Source organism: Oryctolagus cuniculus, chromosome 2, assembly GCF_051225735.1.
Source record: "Oryctolagus cuniculus isolate XC-2025 breed Fujian yellow rabbit chromosome 2, ASM5122573v1, whole genome shotgun sequence".
Classification (NCBI taxonomy): domain Eukaryota; kingdom Metazoa; phylum Chordata; class Mammalia; order Lagomorpha; family Leporidae; genus Oryctolagus; species Oryctolagus cuniculus.
In genome coordinates this window covers 30,127,798-30,134,329 of record NC_142868.1, presented here as the reverse complement: position 1 = coordinate 30,134,329, position 6,532 = coordinate 30,127,798, and positions in this window count along the sequence as shown.

Below are 6,532 nucleotides of genomic sequence, written 5' to 3'. Positions count from 1 at the left end.
ATAGTGATACTTCCCATCCAACCCTCCCTCCCACGTATATTCCCACCCTTCTACATCTTCCCTCCCCATTACCACTCTTAATTTTTTAAAATTTAAGTTTACTTAATGATCATAAAATTAACCCTACACTAAGTATAAGAGCTCAACAAATAGTGTGAAGGAAAAAACAAAACAAACAAAAAAACGCTGGTCGTCAAAAGAAGAGACAAGGATTGTAAATAGTCATTGAATCTCAAAATGTCCATTTCACTCCAATACATTACATTTTAGAGATTTTGTTAGTTACCTCCAATCAGGGAAAACATATGGTTAAAAATTAAATAGGCTGTTTCATACAGATACCTGGAGAGATCACAGGAAGGCATAAGGAAATCTGAATCTGAGGCTATTTTTTTTTAACTTTTTAAAATTAATCATAGCTGACAAACAGCCCTAAACTAAAAGGAGATGCTGGCACAAATAGTATGATATATAACATCTGAAGTTGTAGAACTGCTTGTTCAATAATCTGGAATTTACATTGAAATGTGTAGGTAGGTTAAAGACATGGCTCAAGCATAAAGTAGTTGATCCTAACAATAACCCTATGTTATGTCTAGGAGTTTGGATTTTGTTTATGCTTTTGATGATTAAGGAATTAACGTGCCCCCCTAAAAGGTGTTGAAGTCCCAAGTCCTAGAACTTGCGGATTAGACTTTATTTGGCAGTAAGGCTTTTGCTTATGATTAAGATAAAATAACATCATTAATGTGGACTCTAATCCAATATGAATGATGTGCTAGGAAAAAGAAAGAATGTAGTCAGAGAAAAAGACTTGTTGAGGGCAAAAGATAATGAAAATGTTGGCAAAAACCAAGCTATCTTCAATCCAAGGATGCCGCAGATGCCAGAGCTTGGAGCTCCTCGTGGAATAGACTCTCCCTTGTAGCACTCAGAAGGAACCAATCCTGCTGACGTCTTGATTTTGAAACTAGTCTCTAGGACTGTGAGGCAATAATGTCCAATGTTTATTCCCCTGCTCTGTGGAACTTTGTTTTGGAAGCCCCAGGAAACTAGTAGAGAGAGCCATAAAGCAGGACACTATCTCCTGAATTTGTACTCTGCACAGGTTGCTGATGTTGTCAACAAAGAACAGTGATATCAAGTTTGAGGTTAGAGGCAGCCATTTGAAATCCTTAAAAGTACATTTTTTTATTTTTTTATTTATTTTATTTATTTATTTATTTATTTATTTATTTATTTTTTTGACAGGCAGAGTGGACAGTGAGAGAGAGAGACAGAGAGAGAAAGGTCTTCCTTTGCCGCTGGTTCACCCTCCAATGGCCGCCGCTGCAGCCGGCGCACCGCGCTGATCCTGGCAGGAGCCAGGAGCCAGGTGCTTTTCCTGGTCTCCCATGGGGTGCAGGGCCCAAGCACCTGGGCCATCCTCCATTGCACTCCCTGGCCATAGCAGAGAGCTGGCCTGGAAGAGGGGCAACCGGGACAGAATCCGGCGCCCCAACCGGGACTAGAACCCGGTGTGCCGGCGCCGCAAGGTGGAGGATTAGCCTATTGAGCCACGGCGCCGGCTTGAAATCCTTAAAAGTACAGAAAAAGTGATTTAGCACCAAGAATCTGGGACAGGTATCAGAGGACAAGGCTGTGGAACTCAAAACAGTTCACTTCAGCATTTTCTTCTTATTAGCATGTGCTGGTTTTGTGACTTTACTAGAAATAGCAAGAGCAATATTACTGTCAAGCTGTGTATCAGATTCACCACAAAACCTATTATTAGTTTCATATTCAAGAAAAATGTACCTACTGGAGCTTTCAGTATTTGTTTGTTGTTGTCTTGCCTTCAGGGGCTCTGCTTTTTTGTGTGTGTCAATTCTCTCTTAATTTTCTTAAATTAATAATAATTGTGTACCTCAGAGTTATGGAGACAGATTGAAAAATAATACCTTCCATAAGCACTCAATATGGATGTCAACCTTTCATTGGAGCTTGTCTTTCTGTATGGCATGCATTTGCATTACTTTCAAGTTAGTTTTGACTGGAGTTCTAAGCATCAGAATTCTATTTACATAATGGCTGCTAACATGAATCCCTTAATGAAATCATTCAGAGTAGCTATATCTCAAAGCGGTAAAGTGATCATAGTGCTAACTTGAGGATTAAAAATATTAAATTTGTAGGGTTTCAAACTGGCAAGAATTAAATTTGCTTTTTAAAAATGTAAAGTTTATCTACTTGTAAATATCACCCCAAAAGATATGATGGATTTGTTTCTTTAAAAGAATCTATTGAAACAGTAAATTATAACCATTTGATGATGAAAAATATGCTAAAATCTTTGATGGGGGCACACCTATTAGAGGAGGCAAAGGAATTAAAGGATCGTAGCCATCAACAGCCCAGCTCAGCAGATCAAGTAAAATTAATTTAGGGAGTCAGAGCAAAGGAGACAGAGAAAGGAAGTCTCAGTGCAGCAGGTTCAGAAGTAACACATTATTCTTGAGGGTGGATATCTTTTTGCTGAGATGAAAAGGGGTTAATCAGAAAATAGAATCTTAGGGAAAATTGCTATGGTTTTTACAATACGTATATACAGATTGACTGCCAACAGTTTCTGCCATTTTTGTGTATCTTTCCATCAAGAGGTAGAGACCGTTTCCATCCAATTGGGTCTCTGACTCATCTTGATGATTATGTGACAGAAGTGACATCATTTAAGTAGTTCTGGCTTTCACCCTTAAAAGGGCAGAAGCTTCTGCTTTTGCTCTTTTGCATCTTAATTGCCACATTACAAAGAAGTGCAGGTCATTCTACTGTAGACACAGATGATCATGAAGAACCCTGAAGGCTGAGGCATCGTGCACATGGAAAGACACCAAGTGGAGGAAAACAGGTATCCCTGTCAACTGTCAGGGCTAAGATTGAAAGGCTTCAGACCTGCCTGCCAAGCCAGTACAGCACGAATGACTTGATCTAATACTACGGGAAAAGTCAACACAAAGAATAGCGAGGAATGGTAAATTGTAATTTACTGAAGCCACTAAGATTTGGGATAAATTTGCTATAAAGCAAATCGTATTTATTATACTGATATTGAAGAAATAAGACTAAATTCTTTCTGACAGAATATTAATAGAGATATAGATGACTGATGTATTGAAAAATGGAAAATAATGTTTTCTTTATGGAAAGGAACTCTAAATGGAAGGGAACAAATCCTGGCTGGCTGTGTTCCTCTCACTTGTTCTACCTAAGGGGAGAGTGAAGTAAATTTTTTATTGATTGAGCTTGTTAGGAGAAGGAAAGACATTTGTGGCCCAGTCTCTCTTTCCTTTTCTCTTGGGAATGCACGCTTAGAGAACCCTTTTTACCTGTTCTCCTCCGCTACGCCATCTCTCAAGTCTTAAAGGGTCTATTTTTCACTGGAATGGCCTGTCTTGTTATAGTACTGCTGTGATTAAGTAGACACGTGTCAAAATGTGCAGTTTGGGATCAAGACAGTTTTGTTGCCTATGTAAACTGTATCAACAGCATTCTCATCAATTAATATCTGAATCCCATCATAAGCTTTGTTGTTCGATTCCATAGATGTTTATAAGTTGTGTGGGGAAGAGGCATGCTGCATGTGGCACCTCACGAAACTGATGCTATTAACCTCAGAGCTTATTAATTCCTGAAAACTTAGCCAAGAAGATATTAATTTTATCAGATATTGATGTCCAGGTTTTTGAAAATTATATCCACTGACTAAATAAATGCTGACCAAATAAGTTTTGTACCTTAGCTTTGAAATACATTTGATATTACACTTTTTTATTGTAGGGAACATCCTAGTTACTCAAGAATGAGCAATCTATGTTAAGCCATATATAATTAAAAAGCAAATAATTTTTTCAAGGTTGAAGGGCCTTGTAGTATAATTGGATGGAAATATATGGAGTGGGAATCCAAACTAACATTTTATTGATTTTCTTTTTTCATTTTTTAGTTTACATGGCTAATCAGTGCAGAACCATCTAACTCTCCAGGTGCTTGCAAACATGAAATGAATAATGAATAAATATCAACAGAACACTTTGAAAACAACCACAAATATTAAAATACAGGTGTTATTTAATATAGTCTCATGTAAATTATATTGATTATTTTGTCTTTCTGGGAGTTTGTTATCTTTGGGTACTCCCTAGATTATGTGAAAATGAAATGTTTTCTAATCCAAGACCTGAGTAAACAATTACAACACAATTCCATCTGGAGTTAAAATGAAAGTTGAGTCATGATTATTACCAAGTGCAACAGACTTTTCTGTACTTGTTTGGCTGCCAGTTCACATTTTTAAGTCATATATATATATATATATATATATATATATATATATCCTGTTCTCTTAGAGGCCACAGGGTTGACCACTGTTCCCTGATTAAGGTTTAAAACCACAGACTCCTTATTGGGTAATAAATCATCTCATTCATAAGGGTGTAGATTTCAATGAGGGTGAAGCATCAATACTGTTATGGATGACTGTACCTGACTGGGCAAAACACACCACAGGTATATTCTTTAAGGCTTTCAGAATGCCTCTGGCTTGCAGCAACACAGGGAGCGTCTGTCATTTTCCTGCTCAAATATCCATCAGGAAAAATTATTAAATCAACATGCATCATTTTGTGTAATAGAACTAAAATCACTGTTATAGAATATGATCCTAGGATTGATTTTTCCTGCTTTGAAAATAAACAACTTGGCTTCACATTCATGGTTATGTAACAGCAGGAGATCATTATCTTGTGACAAAACTCTATTTTATTGACATTATCTCTAAACGATCTGTTGATAGGATATATAAAATTTAATATACATTCAATTTAGAAAAATTCCGTTCACACCATGCTGACATATATCTATTTTTCTATTTATTTTACAAACAACATCTAAATATAAACATAATACTTATCTCCTTGACATTGTTTACTTCCTGCATAAGTCACTCAGGAAATGAATAATACTGACAGAATGTTTATCTAATACACAGATTTTCATACATATAGCTTGAGGATGAATCTTGAACACAGTAGGGTGACCTTGGACAAAGTGCCTACAATATCTCTGGGTTTACTAATCAGTGAATTGGGAATAGTAACCATAATGTATAATTCATAAGATGTTGCATGAATTCAATGTTTTCATTTATTTAAAGTGCTTAGAATAATGTCTAATAATAAGACATAATAAGACTAATATGACCAACATTCAGTACATAACATTCATCCTTTTATTTATTTTTTACCTAGTCATGTGACCTAGAAGAACATATTTATGTTTTTGAGATTCTGTGTTCCCAGTGTGTCTCCTATTATCTTCAAGTTGCATTGGGTATTTAATAAAACAATGTTAGTAAATTTTTTTTTTTTTTTTTATTTTTGACAGGCAGAGTGGACAGTGAGAGAGAGAGACAGAGAGAGAAAGGTCTTCCTTTGCCGTTGGTTCACCCTCCAATGGCTGCCGCTGCAGCCGGCGCACCGCGCTGATCCGATGGCAGGAGCCAGGATCCAGGTGCTTTTCCTGGTCTCCCATGGGGTGCAGGGCCCAAGCACCTGGGCCATCCTCCACTGCACTCCCTGGCCATAGCAGAGAGCTGGCCTGGAAGAGGGGCAACCGGGACAGAATCCGGCGCCCCAACCGGGACTAGAACCCGGTGTGCCGGCGCCGCAAGGTGGAGGATTAGCCTATTGAGCCACGGCGCCGGCTACAATGTTAGTAAATTATTCTTTAAAATAGTAGAGGAAAAATTTCCTTTCATTTATAGAAATGATCCAGAGTAGTTTTTCAATGAGTACTTAAAAAAAGATTTATTTATTTGAAAGTCAGAATTATAGAGAGAGAGGGAGAGATCTCCCATCCACTGGTTCACTCCCCACTTGCAAAAGCCAAGGCTGAGCCAACCTGATGCCAGGAGCCAGGATATTCATTTGGGTTTCCCAAGTGTATGGCAGGGGCTCAAACACTTGGGTTATTTGCTGTTTTTCTCAGGCCATTAGCAGGGGCAGCAAGGAAAAGAACTGGTGCCTCTGTGGGATGCCAACATTGTAGCTGGAGGCTTTAAACTGCCATGCTACAGTACTGGTCCTGTAGTTAATTCTTTAAAATTTGGGGTGATGGTAATACTGTAAGATGTGACAATGCCTTTTTTGAAAGTTGTTTCCAAATTTCCAGAATTATATGTTGCATTGAGTATTTTATTTTTCTTCCTTTAGTACGATTATTTATTCTTTCTTATTTATTTATTTATTTATTTGACAGGCAGAGTGCACAGTGGGAGAGAGAGACAGAGAGAAAGGTCTTCCTTTACCGTTGGTTCACCCTCCAATGGCCGCTGCGGCTGGTGCGCTGCGGCCAGCGCACCGCCCTGATCCGAAGGCAGGAGCCAGGTGCTTCTCCTGGTCTCCCATGGGGTGCAGGGCCCAAGGACTTGGGCCATTCTCCACTGCACTCCCGGCCACAGCAGAGAGCTGGCCTGGAAGAGGGGCAACCGGGACAG